The sequence below is a fragment of the Bubalus bubalis genome, chromosome 2 (assembly GCF_019923935.1).
Source record: "Bubalus bubalis isolate 160015118507 breed Murrah chromosome 2, NDDB_SH_1, whole genome shotgun sequence".
In the NCBI taxonomy this organism is placed as follows: domain Eukaryota; kingdom Metazoa; phylum Chordata; class Mammalia; order Artiodactyla; family Bovidae; genus Bubalus; species Bubalus bubalis.
The window spans coordinates 149,680,765-149,698,338 of NC_059158.1; the positions used below are offsets into that span (position 1 = coordinate 149,680,765).

General features: G+C 38.5%; 1 protein-coding gene across 41 annotated transcripts in view; it reads left to right on the forward strand.

Moving 5' to 3' along the window:
- MAP2 (microtubule associated protein 2) overlaps positions 1–17,574 on the forward strand; it is a 301,176-nt gene that overhangs the window by 181,247 nt on the left and 102,355 nt on the right. For all 41 annotated transcript variants that reach the window (XM_025278148.3, XM_025278150.3, XM_025278147.3 and 38 more), the window contains one exon: positions 16,175–16,252. The gene's annotated coding sequence lies outside the window, so the exon portion shown is untranslated. The remainder of the gene's footprint in view (positions 1–16,174; positions 16,253–17,574) is intronic.

A 17,574-nucleotide genomic window follows, 5' to 3' on the forward strand; every position in this document is an offset into this window, starting at 1 on the left:
TTTTTAATAATAGCTACATTGCAGTATAACACACATATAAAGTTGAATGTTTTAAATACATAATTCAGTAATTTTAGTATATTCAGAGTTATGCAATCACCTAATTGTTGGGCTTCATCATTTAATCATCTAATTGTACTACTAATTTGAGAACACTTCATCACCCCCGTAGAAACCCCATACCTGTTAGCAGTCACTCCCTATTTCTGCTTCCCGTATACCCTGTGTTTGTGTGTGTGTGTGTGTGTGTGTGTGTGTGTGTGTGTGCGTGCACAAGAGCATGCTCACATGCTCACTCACTCAGTCATGTCTGACTCTTTGTGACCTCATGGACTGTAGCCCACCAGGCTGCTCATCCATGTGATTTTCCCAGCAAGAACACTTGAGTGGTGGTGATTTCCTCCTCCAGGGGATCTCCCCAAGAAATTACTAATCTAATTTCTGTCTCTGGATTTGCCTCTTCTAGACAATTAATATAAATAAAGTAATACAACATAGTCTTTTGTGTGAGATTTCTTTTACTCAGCATAGTATTTCCAGGGTCATCTATGTTGTAGTAAGTATAAGTACTTATTGCTTTTCTAACGTTGTAACATTTCACCGAATGGATTTGCCTCATTTGGTTAATTCATTTTGTATTACTTGATGAGCATTTGATGTTGAATCACTGATTTTAGGAGGCTTCCCTGATAGTTCAGTTGGTAAAGAATCCACCTGAAATGCAGGAGACTCCAGTTCAAGTCTTGGATCTGGAAAATCTGATGGAGAAGGGATAGGCTACCCATTCCAGTATTCTTGGGTTTCCCTTGTGGCTCAGCTGGTAAAGAATCTGCCTGCAATGCAGGAGACCTGGGTTCGATCCCTGGGTTGGGAAGATCCCCTGGAGAGGGGAAAGACTACCCACTCCAGTATTCTGGCCTGGAGAATTACATGGACTGTATAGTCCATGGGGTCATAAAGAGTCGGGCATGACTGAGCGACTTTCACTGATTTTTAAAGCTGAAAGGGAGCCCAGTGATTATTTACTCAAATACTCTCCTTTTATGCACCTGAAACTGAAGCTCAAGAGGTACTCCTAGACCTTTATCTAGATACTTATTGTTTCTTATTATTTTAGATGCTAGGTTTTTACAATATAATGCAAGCATTCATTCATTCATCCATATGGTTAATAAATAGTCTTGGGGAACCAAGTTCCTTATGGCCTGGGTAGCAAAAACAGTTATAATCCTTGTCCTCATGAAGCTCACAGTTTAGTGGGGAATAAGCTGATAATCAAATAGTCACATAAATAAAAACAGAATTATTAACAGAACGATGATAAGGGCTGTGTAGGAGAGATTCAGGAATTGACCTTGTCAGGGAGGATAATTTAGCTGTGATCTTCAAATAAGTGATAATTAAACAGGTAAAGTGAAAGTCGCTCAGTCGTGTCTGAGCATGGCATATTGGGAGTGGGAGATGGGGAGAGGCCAGGAACCAGTGTAACAGAGAACTGAGGGGAAGGGGAGCATGGTATAAAATGATGCTGGAGCTATAAGTAAAGCCAGGTACCCCAAGACAGGGAAATGGTTTTGGTCTTTTTCCTAAGTGCACTGGACTGTTGAAGTATTTTAATCCCAAGGGTAATGCAAACAAAAAGACTGGGCATTGCCTACAGTTCTCTCCTAGGGCTTTGATGCAGTACAGAAGATCACAGTTGCTGGGTAATACATAGCTGTTTTGCCGAAACTTATGATAGAATTTAATGTGGTAGCATTTAATTTAAAGTTTGCTTTTATCAAATTCCCTATTATCTGAAGTAGAAACTTGTGTTCTTTTCATAGAATAGACAGCCTCCTTATTAGAATTTCCCAATTCAATTTTGTAAAGAACTATTTTTTCTAACCCTCCTACAGAATAAGCAATCAAAACTACTTGAGAAGTAATAAATAGATATTTAAAGGTCACATTTATTTTTTCATTGCACAATAACAGTGTTTTGGACTTGTAAAAATCTAGAGTGCAGAAATAGTTTTCTAAATAGCAAATGGTTAATACCTAATTCTTCAACCTAAATGCTGTTAACTTGGTCAGTTGCCTCCCAGGCAGTGTATGAATAGAACCGGGAAGCTTTTGTACAAATGCAGGTCACTCCTGCATGCATGCTCAGTCACTTCAGTTATGTCCAACTCTGTATGACCCCATGGACTGTAGCCTGCCAGTATGCCTACATGGATGTGAATCCAAAGCTTTCATTAAATTGTATACAGTCTACCAATGCACAAAAAGCTAAAAATCAACCTTTTTGAGAAGAGAAACAATCCATAAAATATTAGGGAAAATATTAGGATTTATTTTGTATCACTTAATGGAAGTTAAAGCATCATAGTCAAAAAAACAATAACAACAGTATTAAGAGCAATCACTTAGCTAATATCTTGAGAACGATATCCTTACATTTTTAAAAATGATATAGTGATAGTCAAAATAATCCTGATTATGCCAATAGGTGGAGAAGGGAATGGCAACCCACTCCAGTGTTCTTGCCTAGAAAATTCCATGGACAGAGCAGCCTGGAGGGCTACAGTCTGTGGGGTCCTAAAGAGTTGGACTGGAGGAGGAAATGGCAACCCACTCCAGTATTCTTGCCTGGAGAATCCCATAGACAGAGGAGCCTGGCAGCTTACAGTCTATGGGGTCACAAGTCGGACACGACTGAGCAACTAAGCACAGCACAGCACATGCTGTTAGGATTAATTATTTATTATACAGCAGTTACTTGCAGACTGTGGTCCCCAGATCGCCCTCTTAGGAATCATATTTAGCACTTATGATGGGTATAGATCCTGGAGCTGTGCCAGACCTCTGGAATCAGACTCCCTAGAGTGGAAGCCAAGAGTCTGACTTTTTAACTACGATCCCAGGTGATGGTAGTGTCTACCCACGTTTGTAAAGTGTTAAAAAAAAAAAATACTAAATAGCAACACCTTTTCTCTGTTTTGATAAACCAGCCTTGCCCAATTCATTGGGCTTCCCTGGTGGCTCAATTGGTAAAGAATACTCCTGCAATGGTGGAGACCACCTGCAGTGCAGGAGACCTGGGTTCAATCCCTGGGTTAGGAAGATCCCCTGGAGAAGGAAACGGTGATCTACTCCAGTATTCTTGCCTAGAGAATCCCATGGACAGAGGAGCCTGGCAGCCTAGTCCATGGGGTTGCAAGTGTCAGAAACGACTTGGTAACTAAACCATCACCACCCCCCAGTTAATTAGGTTGGATAGTAGTGCTAGTACCATGGAACAAACACTAAATATGTGTCAGAAGCTGTCCCTAAGCTACCTACCCCCAGTTCTTAAAAGCATTCTGCAGGGAAATATTAATAGATATTACTATCCACAATTTATAGATGAAGAAATTAAATGACTTGCTACAATAGAGGTCCTGCTGGCTCCAAAGCCTTTGTTTTCACTCTGTCAAGCAACCTCTTATTGTAACTGCTGTATTAGTGACCCACCTCAAGAATTATCCAGAAAAAAAGAAAATGAGTGGAGTTATGTATGAATCTTACAGTCCCAGTTAACATCCACTGAAATCCATGGTCATCAACAATTAAGAGTTGTGATGAACAGCAGGTAACACATGAGCTTCTTTTGCTAAGTACAGCCGTCTGACACATTTCTAAAAGAAGCTTCCAGAGGTGACACTTCATAGATAGGAATAGTGTGAATATAAGAAAATTGCTTCCTGTTGTTCCAATTTAACAAGCAGAGAATATAAAGGAAAAACCAAGAGTTACGTTATGCAAAATGACACTAAAATCTACCAGTATGTTCAGTTGCTAGGTCATGTCCAACTCTTTGGACCAAGGGACCCAGCATGCCAGGTTTCCCTGTCCTCCCCTGTCTGTGGGAGTTTGCTCAGATTCATGTCCATTGAGTCAGTGATGCCATCCAGCCATCTCATCCTCTGCCACCCCCTTCTCCTTTTGCCTGCATTCTATCCCAGCATCAGGGTCTTTTCCAGTGAGTTGGCTCTTCACATCAGGCAGCCAAATCACCATCTAACAAAAAAAAGAAAGTTCATTGTAACCCAGTAAAGGTGCTGGAAGACATGTCTGTAGGGCTTCTTTAAAACATGAGCTTTTACCAGGTTTTTGCCTAAGGTTGATCAATCTGTGATATATATATATGATATCACTTGAATTATGCTTTGTTTCATTCAACACCTTCATTGGACACTAATAATGAAATTACTCAAATTTTTAAAATCTTGACAATCATTTTTTTTATAAGCTTTTATTTGAGAAGAGTCCAGATCTCTTTGCTAATAAATATAATTTAATCAACTCTTGAAATTTGGAGAATGACAAAAACCAAATTTTCTAATTATTATTCTAGTGCCAATTTTTGAAATGTTTGCATTTCTGTTATGAAATCATCAGATTAAAAAATTTAATTTGACTCTTAAGGAAGCTTTCTTATAATGACATGATTTATTTGAAGATAACTTCACAGATTATTTCTTTGGGGGAAAGAATTTTAATTATTTAAGATAAACGACGGTTGGTTTGGATAATGTTCAAAACTAATTCTCTGGGAAACTGGAAACCAGAAATTTCTCCTGGGGCTGATAGACTGGGCTTATCACCCATCATATAATGATATAAATACTATTCCTTTTAGTCCCATGGGAAACTTGGCTGTTCAGTAGCCATCTATAGAAAATACTATGTTAAATTAATGAGAGAACTATTCAATACACATTTATATTTACACTGGAACTTTATTTTATTTTATTTTATTTTATTTTTAATTTTATTTTATTTTTAAACTTTACAATATTGTATTGGAGGAGGGAAGAGGGTTCAGGATGGGGAACACATGTATACCTGTGGCAGATTCGTTTCAATATAGGGCAAAACCAATACACTGGAACTTTAGAAAACGCTATGTTAAAATTTCCTTGGAGAAGGCAATGGCACCCCACTCCAGTACTCTTGCCTGGAAAATCCCATGGACGAAGGAGCCTGGTAGGCTGCAGTCCATGGGGTCGCTAAGAGTTGGACACAACTGAGCGACTTCACTCTCACTTTTCACTTTCCTGCATTGGAGAAGGAAATGGCAACCCACTCCAGTGTTCTTGCCTGGAGAATCCCAGGGACAGGGGAGCCTCATGGGCTGACGTCTATGGGATCGCACAGAGTTGGACACGACTGAAGTGACTTAGCAGTAGCAGCAGCAGTAGGTGATGCTACGGTCAGTAGAATGTTCAAGAACATGGTGAGAAATGAAAGATCTTTTGTGATTAATGCCTTCTTTAAGACATTAAAACATCATTTCCAAGTTTCCAAGGGAATCTTTTTTTAATTAATTTTTTATTGGAGTTTAGTTTCTTTACAATGTTTCTGTTGTACAGAAAAATGAATCAGCTGTACATATACATATTTCCCCTCTCTTTCGGACTTCCTTCCCATTCAAGTTATCACAATGTATTACGTAAAGTTGCCTGTACTATACAGTGTATTCTCATTAGTTATATGTATATATTAAATTTTTGTTTATCTGTTTTATTTTTGGCTGTGCTGGGTCTTTGTTGCTGTCCAGTTGTTTCTCTCTAGTTGCGGCACATTGCCTTATAGTGGTGGCCTCTATTGTTGTAGAGCATGGGCTCTAGAGCTCGCTGGCTTCAGTAGTCATGGTACACAAGCTTAGTTGCCCTGCAGCATGTGGGATCTTTGTGGACCAGGGATGAACTGGTGTCCCCTGCATAAAGAGGCAGATTCTTAACCACTGGGCCACCAGAGAAGTCCAGTTATATATTTTATACATAGTATCAATAGTGTGAAAGTGAAAGTCGCTCAGTCATGTCTGACTCTTCGTGACCCCATGGACTGAATTCTTCAAGCCAGAATACTCGAGTGGGTAGCCTTTCCCTTCTCCAGGGGATCTTCCCAACCCAGGGATCAAAGCCATGTCTCCCACATTGCAGGCGGATTCTTTACCAGCTGAGCCACAAGGGAAGCCCACATCAATAGTGTATATGTGTCAATCCCAACCTCCCAATTCCTCCCCCACCCCGCTTTCCCCCTTGGTGTGGGACAGTGAAGCTTGTATTAATAACTTCCTTCTAACACTTACAAAGTTCCTTACTTTTTGTTCTTGCAATGGAAATATATGTGTTTTCTTACAAACAATTTAATAGAAATCTGTATTTCAGATTTTGTTTGTTGTTGTTTAGTTGCCAAGTCATGCCCAACTCTTTGAGACCCCGTGGACCTGCCGAGCTCCTCTGTCTGTAGGATTTCCCAGGCAAGAATACTGGAGTGGATTGCCATTTTCTTCTCCAGGATTTCAGACTTTAGTGTTATTTTAAAGTTATATATGGACCCTTTCTGTCTATGCTGTACTGTAATAGCTATCAGTGAATTTCTGGAGGCTATTGGTAAGATTACCTTCCACTAGATCAGGGTCTAATCCCCCTCTGTGGTCACTAGGAGATCGCCAAAGAACCAGGGAGAGTAGTTGAAGAGCTCGGAACAGACTTACTGTGTGTGGGGAAAGTAGCGAGTTCATGCTGACCATATAGAGCATCCAAAATGTGAGACAAAGAGGAGATCAAACATGGCTTCCACTCTCTCTCTTAACTGTCTTTACTCTTTTGTTTTTCCTTAAAGTTTTCTTTTAGCTGAATGACTTTTAACTTGAGATTACATTGAAACTAGGATGGATGTAAGATGGGAAAAATAAAATCATCAACAGATTAACTGAACAAAACAAAACCACTATCCTGTAGTATCTGCACTCCGTCACTAAGAAGGTACTTCTAAAAGCCCTTAAAGTCAAGACTCGGCTAAAGATGATATAATGCCCATCCCTAGGTACAGGGGGCACTCACAGGACAGGCTGCTGGACTTCACTGTTTTAGGAAGATCCTTGGAGATGGGTTGGTCAGTTGGCATGTGGGGAGAGTAGCATGGCACACAGAGTTAGCCCGCCCTAAGCCTCCCAAGATTTTTGCACTGTAATTATGGGAAGCCACATTTTTAAAAGATAATACATTTAAAAAAAATTTGGGAAGCCACATTTTTAAAAGATAATACATTAAAAAAATTGTTTCATATTGGAGTATGGTTGAGTAACAGCATTGTGTTAGTTTCATATGTACAGCAAAGTGATCCAGGTATACATTTTTAAAGCTGCAATAATTTTGTTTAAAAATGGTTGCATGTTCACTGGCCTACAGTAGTTTAAAAAACATTCTCAGAGTGTGAGGGTAAAACCCTACCTCTGAAGCAAAATTTTGTGTCTGCAAATACCAAAGGTGGCTGATGTGATCCTGGGGAGCTCAGGGGAACCCAAACAAGGCATTGGCAACCTTCACTTTTCCTTCAAAACAACTGTAATTAGAGCAGCTGGAATATTTGCCATCTCTTTGGTTTATTTGCTTTTCTTTTAAAGCTTAGACTTTAGTCTTATTTTTTATGTTTGTGTTTTTTTATAAATCAGTCACGTATGGCTTGATTATAGATGTCAAGTGGCTACTGGGAGCTTTAGGTCAATGCCTTTCGTGAACACGCAGTGCTCGGTTTCCCTGACATCTGGCTCCAGCCCTGCTGTCCCTGTCTCTCTGTGCCCCTCCTCCTGTGTTGATTTCTGCCCTTCTCCTCCCTCCATTCCAACTGCCCTTAAGCCCTGTGGTGTCTATTTACTTACTTAAATCTTAGCCTGTTAAATAAAGCATAATAATAGAATACTCTTCTGAAAAGAGCAGAAAAGAGGGAGTTACATGGCCACTGACAGAATAATAGAAGAGGTGGAGAAAACATTTTAAAGAACTCCCCAGCAGAGGATCCGTTTCCTCCTTTGCCTCCTATTTATAGGAAGGCAACCTCCCCTCTCCTTTCTTTGTTACTAGTAGCTCCAGGCCAAGTCTTCCCCTTTCCGTGACATCTTAATGCTCTGTCCTTGTGTGTTTTAATATTTCTAAGATTACTGTTGGGATATATCTTGGATACACAAACACTGTTATAGAATTTCCAAAACACCCAGGAATGCTAATATAATGGGTTCAGGTGAATTTCAGGGCTAGCTTTTATTTTGATATATTTTCTCAGCAAATAAGTCATATTCTCACTTCATTAAGAAATCTTGGCTTTTTCAAATGGGTCATTACTGGCAATTTCTTTAGTAATAAAATGTTGGCTGCCACTGTTCAGAAAATAACTTGATAAAAGGAGATATTTCAAATTAGCATTACAGAAGTGGGGAGGGGTGGGTGCTTTCTGAGGCTCCACTGTGCTAATTAAATTCTCATGGGTTGCCTCTTGAACAATATGCAGCAGAAGATGAAGAACCTGAACCAGCTGGAGATCACCCTTAATTGTAAACTCCACCCCAAGACGCCAGTCAGTTAATGAAATCCCTCTGCTTTCAGAGCTTTTAGCTCTTTGGGCAAAAAGTAGATTTGCCAGAATTTCATTTTTCCGGTCAGATGACTGGAGAATAGTGTGTATTTTCCCTCTCTGGTGGAGCCTCTTTTAGAAAAGAGACATTTAGCAATGTATGTCTTTTCAAATGATCCAGCAGTCAAGAATGTCATCCTCAGAGAGTACGGGAGCTCCAGCAGTGAACATCATCAGTTGACTGAATTCTTATTTCTTTAGGCCACAGCTGGAATTTGCGAGCTCACAGTGACCCCCAAAAATAGCCTGGTGCTCTGTCACCCGGTTCAGCCAAATGCTTTCCTGGGGTGCTGCTGTAGGTTGACAGTTTGCTCCCAGCAGGTGAAGTCGGGGCTGTTAGTGAATGAGATGCTTTCTTTATCGAGCACAATATTTCCCAAAGCCATCCTGTGTCCTAAGAACTTACAAAAGGAATTTGGCAGCCAAGGGAAAAAGAGAAGGATTGAAGCTGAGAAATTTCACATCAGCGTGAACTTTGTACAAGCGAATAGGCAATATCTTCACGCGTGTATGTAGTTGTGCTAAGTGGCGAAGAAATAGTATCTGAAGGCTGACATTGACGCAGCACAGCTGCCAGTGCGCCTTTCTGCAGATGATTTTATTTAATTCTTGCAGTAACTCTGTAAGGGAAAGTGCATGGATAACCTCCATTTTACTGATGATAAAACTGAGGATTCAGAAAGCCGAAAGGTCTGCCCCGTAGTCTGCAGCCAGTAGGTCATAGGCCAAGGTGTAACACAGCTTCCGCGTCCAAAATATGTGTTATTTTTATTTCAAAGATCTGATTTAACCAAGTTCTCATCAGAATGCTCAGGGAGATAAACTATTATCATCACTGCTATCATTTTTTTGTTTATTCATTCATTCAACCTTTACTAATCACCCATTTTCAAATCGGGAAAACAGTAAGCCAGGTAGAAAGGACTTTCCATTGCTTAGAACAGAGAAATTCATATACGCAAAATTAAAGTATTTAATTTTTTGGAGTACATACCTCAATTTTTTGTCTTCGGATGAATATTTATTAAGTACTTGCTTCTAGACAGGAAGTATAGTAGTACAAAAGAGAATATATGCAAAAGAAAATGGCCCCTGCCCACCTAGAGCTTACAGAGTAGTTGGGGTGGGATGGGGAGGATTTTAAACAAATAAATAGTACACAGTGCTGTTGATAGGCTAAGGAAATAGAAGTGGAAATTGCTAATACCTCTTGAGACAGTTTGATAATATGACAGCCTTACTTGAAGTGCTTTGTATGTTCTTGTATGGCTTAATATTTTTTGTCCTTCAGTTGCACTTGTTTTGATTTTAAAATATTCTGGGAAGAAAAAGAATCCATATATTTGATAGGAACCAATGACTTCTAGAAATCAATAGTGGCTCAGTGGCCTGGTGACTCAGTGGTAAAGAATCAACCTGAAATGCAGGAGATGAGAGTTCAGTCCCTGGGTCGGAAAGATCCCCAAGAGAAGGCCATGGCAATCACTCCGGTATTCTTGCCTGGGAAATCCCATGAACAGAAGAGCCTGGTGGTCTACAGTCCATGAGATCGCAAAAGAGCAGGACATGATTTAGCAACTAAACAACAACTTCTAGTATTGAAACAAAGCAGAGAAAAGGGTGGCATGTGAATTTGTTTCCATTTCAATAAGCTGCAAGTAACAACACAAGGTGTGCATGCATGCTAAGTTGCTTCAGTCATGTCCAACTCTGTGCAGCCCTATGGACTGTAGCCCACTAGGCTCACTGTCCATGGGATTCTCCAGGCAAGAATACTGTAGTGGGTTGTCATGCCCTCCTCCAGGGGATCTTCCCAACCCAGGGATCAAACTCAAGTCTCTTATGTCTCCTGCATTGGGAGGCAGGATCCTTACCACTAGTGACCCCTGGGATAGTTCATATGAATGCCAAATAAAAACAAGAACCAGGAACCAGTGGACAGAGACATTCTTGGAGGTGACTAGGGAGTGTTCTTAGAGAAGAGAGCTTCAGTTCAACAAGGCGTTGCCAGACATAGAGGAAGTATGGAAAGGGGGAGAGGGAGAGACAAGGAGGCAAGAAGAGGACTTCACAGAAGAAAGATATAAAGCATGAATGAAAAGGGCATTTATTAGGTCTACAGAGTAACTAGTCTAAGATGTGAGGGCTTGTGTTGGTAGAAAATCAGAGATAAACTTGAAAAAGTACAGTCACAGTATGCAAGTCCTTGCAGCCAGGCCAAGAAACTTAGATTTTGTCACTTTGACAGAAGAATTTTGAATCTGAGAGGGACATCATGAAGTGGCATCTGGCATAGTAAGATATATTCTGATTTCTGAGCAGAAAACAATAGTGCAGCACATCAGGAAATGAAAACACTGATGTGGGTAGCCTCTTGATGCCCGAGGTTCTCTATATTCAGGGTCAATGCATAGTAAGAAAACATTTTAAAAGATGAATATTTATATAACAAATATATATCCAATCAGAGTCAGCATTTGTTACTTTAGCAAAATAAGTTTTTAGCTGGTATCGCTGAGCATTATTTTTTGTCAACCCTTTTCAACAAGGAAGGAATCTAAAGATGGCCCTAAAATAGCCACTGGGTATCTCATCATGCCTTTTTTACTCTTGTGATGGCGAATTGTACTGCTCACCCAATCTCCATCTAACTTTCATGTTTCTCAACCCCTTGCATTTAGCCATAGCCCATGTGGTTGGTTTAGTCCGGAGGCTGTGAAAGGCAGTGATGAGTGTCATTTCCTTGTTGAAGCACCGAGGGGCCAGTGCACAACCTTCCAGATATCTTCCTCTCCTGGTGCAGTAATCTCAGATGCCACGAGTTAGTAGAGCCACAAGAAGAATATACAGTTTGCTGGGTCATCACCATGGTGTGAGCTGGCCTGGAGAGTTACTCTGCTTACATCAGGATTTGCATGAATAGTTTATAAACCTTCATTCTCTAAAGACTCAGTGACTTAAACCTGACTTTTCTGACTAATCCAATCCTTTAGCCTTCACCTATTTGTATCCTCTTTTTACTGCCCTGAACTATGTTGAGAGTCTTTGGACAAAACTAGCTAATTTCTATTAAGTCATCTTAATGCAGTCTGCTAGTCCTTGGAAATAGCCTGAAATAGCAGGTCTGGGGATTAAAAGGGAGAATTCTGTCTATCTTACCTAGATTCTCTGGTCAATTGGAGACTGTATGTTTTGAATAGGACTTATGTTAACTGTCCTCAGTTCTTTCAAGTGTGCATTTTTAAGCATATTTCCTTTGCAAGAAACATAATGTTCTCCTAAAAGAACTTTGGCAGAAAAAGAAGATCCTTTCTCCGATTTGTTCAACTAGCAGTGAGTTTGGTTCACTGTGACTTTCAGTTACTCGTGGATAATCAGTGATAATGAACTGCTTCTAAACCTTTAGGGGATAGAAATGGTTGAGTAGCACATTGAACTAAATGGTTTATGTTGGTAGCTACTCTCCGTTTAAAGACTGCTGGGTTGTGGATATTTTCTCAGCGGTATTGGCCACTTAGTTGAAATCTTGTTATCCTGGTCAAGTGCACTGAATTACATGAACTGTTCAAAATCTCATAAAGCATATTGATAGAGGTAGAGAATGATGTTAATGTTAGTTTATTTGAGAGCTAACACTAGCTGATGAGGTTAAGCTTAGCCTGCAGAAACGCTTTTCAGGATTCCAGCAATCTCAAGCACCTCAGTGTTTAGGTTATCTGACAAAAGTCTGTCAAAACATGCAAAATAACCAAATGAAACTTAATGCTAGAATGTATTTCAAAGGTTAATGAAAAGTATACTCTGGTCTAGCAATCCAGGAAAGGTTTCATCATTATTTTATTGCTGAATGAAACGTGGGTTCTTGTATCATTGGGAAAAGCACACCTTGGCAATATTTTCTCCATGAGATTCTGAAAGTCTACATCAATTTATCATTCTAATTTCAACCCTATACATGTCACATACCTTGCATATAAATATACCACAGCTAAATATATATTATATGCAGCCTAAGTGCACTATCTGCACATCCTATTTATCTGAATAACCCACCTGATAAAAGCTGAATTGTTTATAGCTGAACAAGTGTTTGTCTTGGGTTCCTCCTTCAATGATACTCGTCTTACTTTGCGAAGCCAGTGCACATCCTGTTCTCTATCACATGACTTTGTCAGGTGTCAGTCATGATTCTCAATAGTGTTCAAATCCAGTTCTAAGCGGTTCTGAAAAGTGGCATAAGCAAACCTGATACAATCAGTGGAGCAACTGAGTAAATTTCAGTTTGTTCAAGAAGCTGAATATATTGAATAATAGATGTGCTAAGTAGTTTCAGTAAATTGCAATTTTCCATAGATGAAATACCACTTTTCAGGGAAACCACAAAGCCTTTATGGTTGAACTTGTCCTTAACCAGAGTTGAAGACCTGAAACCAACTCTTGGGGTCTATCAAGTCTGAAAGGCTTGGCTACTTTCTAGCTGTATTATGCTGGGAAGGGCATTTAAACTCTCTGGGCCTCAGTTTTCTCATCTGTAAAATGGGGAGAATAAGAGTTGCCTACTTAGAGGGTGATGGAGAGTAATAAGTGAATTAATGTATATGAAGTGCTTGGAACATTGAATGTCTGGCAGATTAATAAATGCCATATAAGCATTTGCTAGGATTATTTTAGGGATGTTTCAGCCACTGTAGAAAATACTAAAACTATGGAAAATAATATTCTTAACAAAACTGTGCTAATTTAAACCTTTTGATATGGAATAAAAATGACCACCTTTAATTGCACTGTGTTAATTTAAAACAGCTGTTCAAGTTTATATGCCTTATGGAATAGGCCATAAGTTGCTTTTTAAAAATAATTCCCAAATGGCATTTATCTTTTCTCATAAAATAAAGCCTAGAAAAAAGATAGTCATTTTAATTTTCTAATAAACCAAAGAACTCCACAAAAATATGGATGATGGGTAAATGGGGCATTATTTTTATGATGAATGAATACTGGGTACGTTCAGCTTTCCAATAATCATCTCATGCTGTGGCCAATAATTCTCCAATTCCTGTGGAGTGAAATTAGCTTTTAAGTGTTTAAGGCTGGAATTTCTCTCATTCATATATAACTATTGAGTTAATTTTTGGAAAAAAACCTTTAAAAGCCAAGAGATTGTTTTTCAATATTGTTTTTAGTGTTACTCAAATGACAAACATGTCCCTTGATAACAGATGTAAGCAAATATTTTCTCTGGAGGGCCAGATAGTAATATTTAGGATAATATATAAATATACGAAGGACCACACAGTCTGTCACAACTGCTCTGCTCTGGCAGTGGAGCGTGAATGCATCCATAGACAACAAGGAAATGAATGGACATGGCTGTGTGCCCAAGACACTATATTAGGAAAAACAGGCAGCATCAGGATGGATCTGGTCTGTGGACCATAGTTGACCTCTGTTCTATAGAATTCCTATTTTTACTAGGCTAAAATATACATGCACACATATATAATTGTGTACTTGCACACGTATACATGTGTGCATGTTGATTTGAGAATCATAAAGATGAAACGAAAAAAAATATGCACATTGAAGAATTTAAGAAAGGGCTTCCCTGGGGGTCCAGTGGTTGAGAGTCTGTCTTGCAATGTAGGGGACGTGGGTTCGATCCCTGGTCGGGGAACTAGGATCCTGCATGCTGTAGAACAGCATGTTGTACATGCTGAAGGCCTGTGCACTTCAGCTGGGGAGCCCACCAACCGCTAGAGAGTCCATGGACCACAATGAAAGATCCCACATGCCTTAGCTAAGACCGTAAGCAGGCAAATAAATAAATTGTTTTTTTAAGTTTAAAAAAAGAATGGAAGGAAAAGAAGGAATTTAAAGAAGAAATAAAGGACGATACTTTATTTAGTATTCATTGATTAATTATGCAAAGACTCTTTCTGAACACAGTCCAGAGCTAGTTTACCATTTTTATTTTGTTCTGAAATCAACCTATGAGGTTTCACTTGCTTTTGATCAAAACTACCCTTTAAAATTCCTTAGTCTTGTTATTGTGTATAGAACTCTATGTAATAGAGTCTTATTGTGTATAGAACTATATAGTAATATATATATATATATATATATTCCAAATTTGAGAATCACTGAGCAAGACTGAAAAAGATAGCTGTGTACAGAGTTCTGGGTGGTTGAATATTTTTTTCCTAAAATATCTATCAAGTTATTTGAGGGAATGGAGAATTCAACTATATTTCTTCTTGCCTGCAGCAGTTTCTTCATTTTTAAAATGTTAAGCCTTTCTGTCTTTAATGTGCATTAATAGATTTGTTTTCTACTGTACATTGTATGTGAATTCCTGCAGGTTAAGTGACTTATATATGTAAAAGCACTTAATACAGGTCCTTACCTGGTCAATGTTTGTCACTTTTGCATCAGACCCCTGTCTGTTTATGTCCATATACACATTTTTCTTTGAGGAATCACAGAGAAGAACTGAACGCCCTGTTCTATGTCTTTCCAAGTTTGCCCTTTCTTCTGGGTCTTTAAGAAGAGTTAATAGTTATCTGTTTGATTCTGAGGGCTTCTTACTATTAGAGCAGCATCTTCCTAGAGAATGTGATGGGGTCTGTTTTACCAGGTGTGAAATCACATAAGCCTTGGTGAAGACACACAGAGATGCATAGCTTTAATCACCTATACCAAAAAAAAAAAAAAAATAGGTTTTCGTTTAGTCACTAAGTTGTGTCCAACTCTTTGTGACCCCATGGACTGCAGCACACCAGAATTCCCTGTCCTTTGCTATCTCCCAGACTTTGTTCAAACTCATGTCCATTGAGTTGGTGATGCTATCCATTTATCTCATCCTCTTCATCCCCTTCTCCACCTGCCCTCAATTTTTCCCAACATCAGGGTCTTTTGCAATGAGCCGGCTCTTCGCTCAGGTGGCCAAAGTTTTGGAGCTTCACCTTCAGCATCAGTCCTTCCAGTGCATATTCAGGGTTGATTTCCTTCAGAATTGCCTGGTTTGATCTTTTTGCAAAAAGATCCAAGGGACTCTCAGGAGTCTTCTCCAGCACTACAATTTAATTGTAAGAGCACAACTTAAAAATGGGTCTCGGTTCTGCCCCTTGCATTTAGTGGAATTCTAAGCAGAACTACTAATCCAGAATGACTTTTAGTATCCTGAATGTCAAAATAAGTTTAGTACTCTAGAAAGAAAATGTAATTAGTTGATTAAAAAAAAAAATTCCCTTCCATCCTGGCTATAGAGAATCTATGCAGACTGGGCTAAAGGCCCAGTCCTTTAAGGCTTACTGGACATAATTAACAGTTTACCAGGATGAATATATTCTCTTGGGAGAGATTACAATTGCCTGTTATTTATTAACGAAAACAATTTAAACAAATTAAAATATTATGTATTATAATAAAATTTAATTATATTAAAATATTTAAAATATTATTCACTGGAGTGAAGCTAAAAAGTAAAAAAAAAGTCTGCAACAGTTAGCATTTTTACTTCTCTCTTCGAAACACTCAGAAAAGGACCTTGCTCTTTGTAAATGCTCAGCATATAACTAGTAAGAACCATCATGAAATTCATCTCATAGTCTCATATTTACACAATATAAGAGTAAAGCCATGAGTTGAATTTGATATTGACCTACATAATATAATTGTAACACGTGGATCAGAGATTAAATTATTAATTTCATAAATTCTTTTTTTTTTACAGAAAGAAACCAGAACATATTATCAACCCTTTGAGAACACAATATAACGAACTTTACCATTTTACCACTTCTTTGAACAGGTAAGACCCTGGCCTCTCTAAAGTAAAAGACTTACACATAATTGTGAAAAATAACCACTTATTAACTGTATTTTTTTTAAAAAATCTTTATTAAATAAATTTTAGTTCATTTTAATAAGGGAAAATATACATGCCTTTTATAGCTAATAGATTTAGGATTATTAAAATGACCTTTTGTAATGTTTTGAATGCTTTCATAGTAAAAGAACAAAAAAATATTTCTCTGAAATGAGGACTGAATTAAGCCTGTCTCTCCTGCTATGGCTAACAGAACCAACAGTGTTTTCTCAACACTTACTATGTGCCAGGTGTGGTCCTATGTGACTTAGCCCATATTAACTAAATCTATAACAGCCCTGTGAGTAGCTATAAGGATGCTCATTTTGTAGATTGGGGCATGAGGCAGAGAGAAAGGAGGCAGGTAGTTGGAGAGATTCACCCAAGGTTGTATGCTTGGGTCTGGGAGCAAGTCACTGGGAAAAGTATCAGCCCAGCTATTATCGTGAGGCTGGTTGTGATAGAAATGTCTAGTCATCAGATTCTCCTTTGTTTTGAGTTGGTTCTCTCTGAATTTAAGGAAGAAAAATTACAATGCATTTACCAAAAAGTCACGACAGACAAAATTTATTTGATGTTTGTACTTGTTACTTTACAATTGTTGTGTAAGTAAATGAAGGAACGTATATATTTTAGCTCAGTGTACAAGCAGAAAGAATATTTTGTTTGATTTCATATCTTTCTTTAGACTCAATTCCTATGATAAAAGCAGAATAATATTACTTAAAAAATAAAGATGAATGATTTCTTGTTCTAGGAGATGAAAAATACATTTTCATTAAATTTCTTGCTGTTGGAACTACTGAATATACAATCTTTTTTTTTTTTTTTTAAACCTCAAACACTGTATTAGTTTTGCCAAATATCAAAATGAATCCGCCACAGGTATACATGTGCTCCCCATCCTGAACCCTCCTCCCTCCTCCCTCCCCATACCATCCCTCTAGGTCATCCCAGTGCACCAGCCCCAAGCATCCAGTATTGTGCATCGAACCTGGACTGGCAACTCGTTTCATACATGATATTACACATGTTTCAATGCCATTCTCCCAAATCTTCCCACCCTCTCCCTCTCCAACAGAGTCCATAAGACTGTTCTACACATCAGTGTCTCTTTTGCTGTCTTGTACACAGGGTTATTGTTACCATCTTTCTAAATTCCATATATGTACGTTAATCTTAAATTGGCCATAGCAATATGAATTTTACTGGTTTCATTATTTCTTTATTATTTTATTTTTAATCAAGAAAATCTACAAAAATTT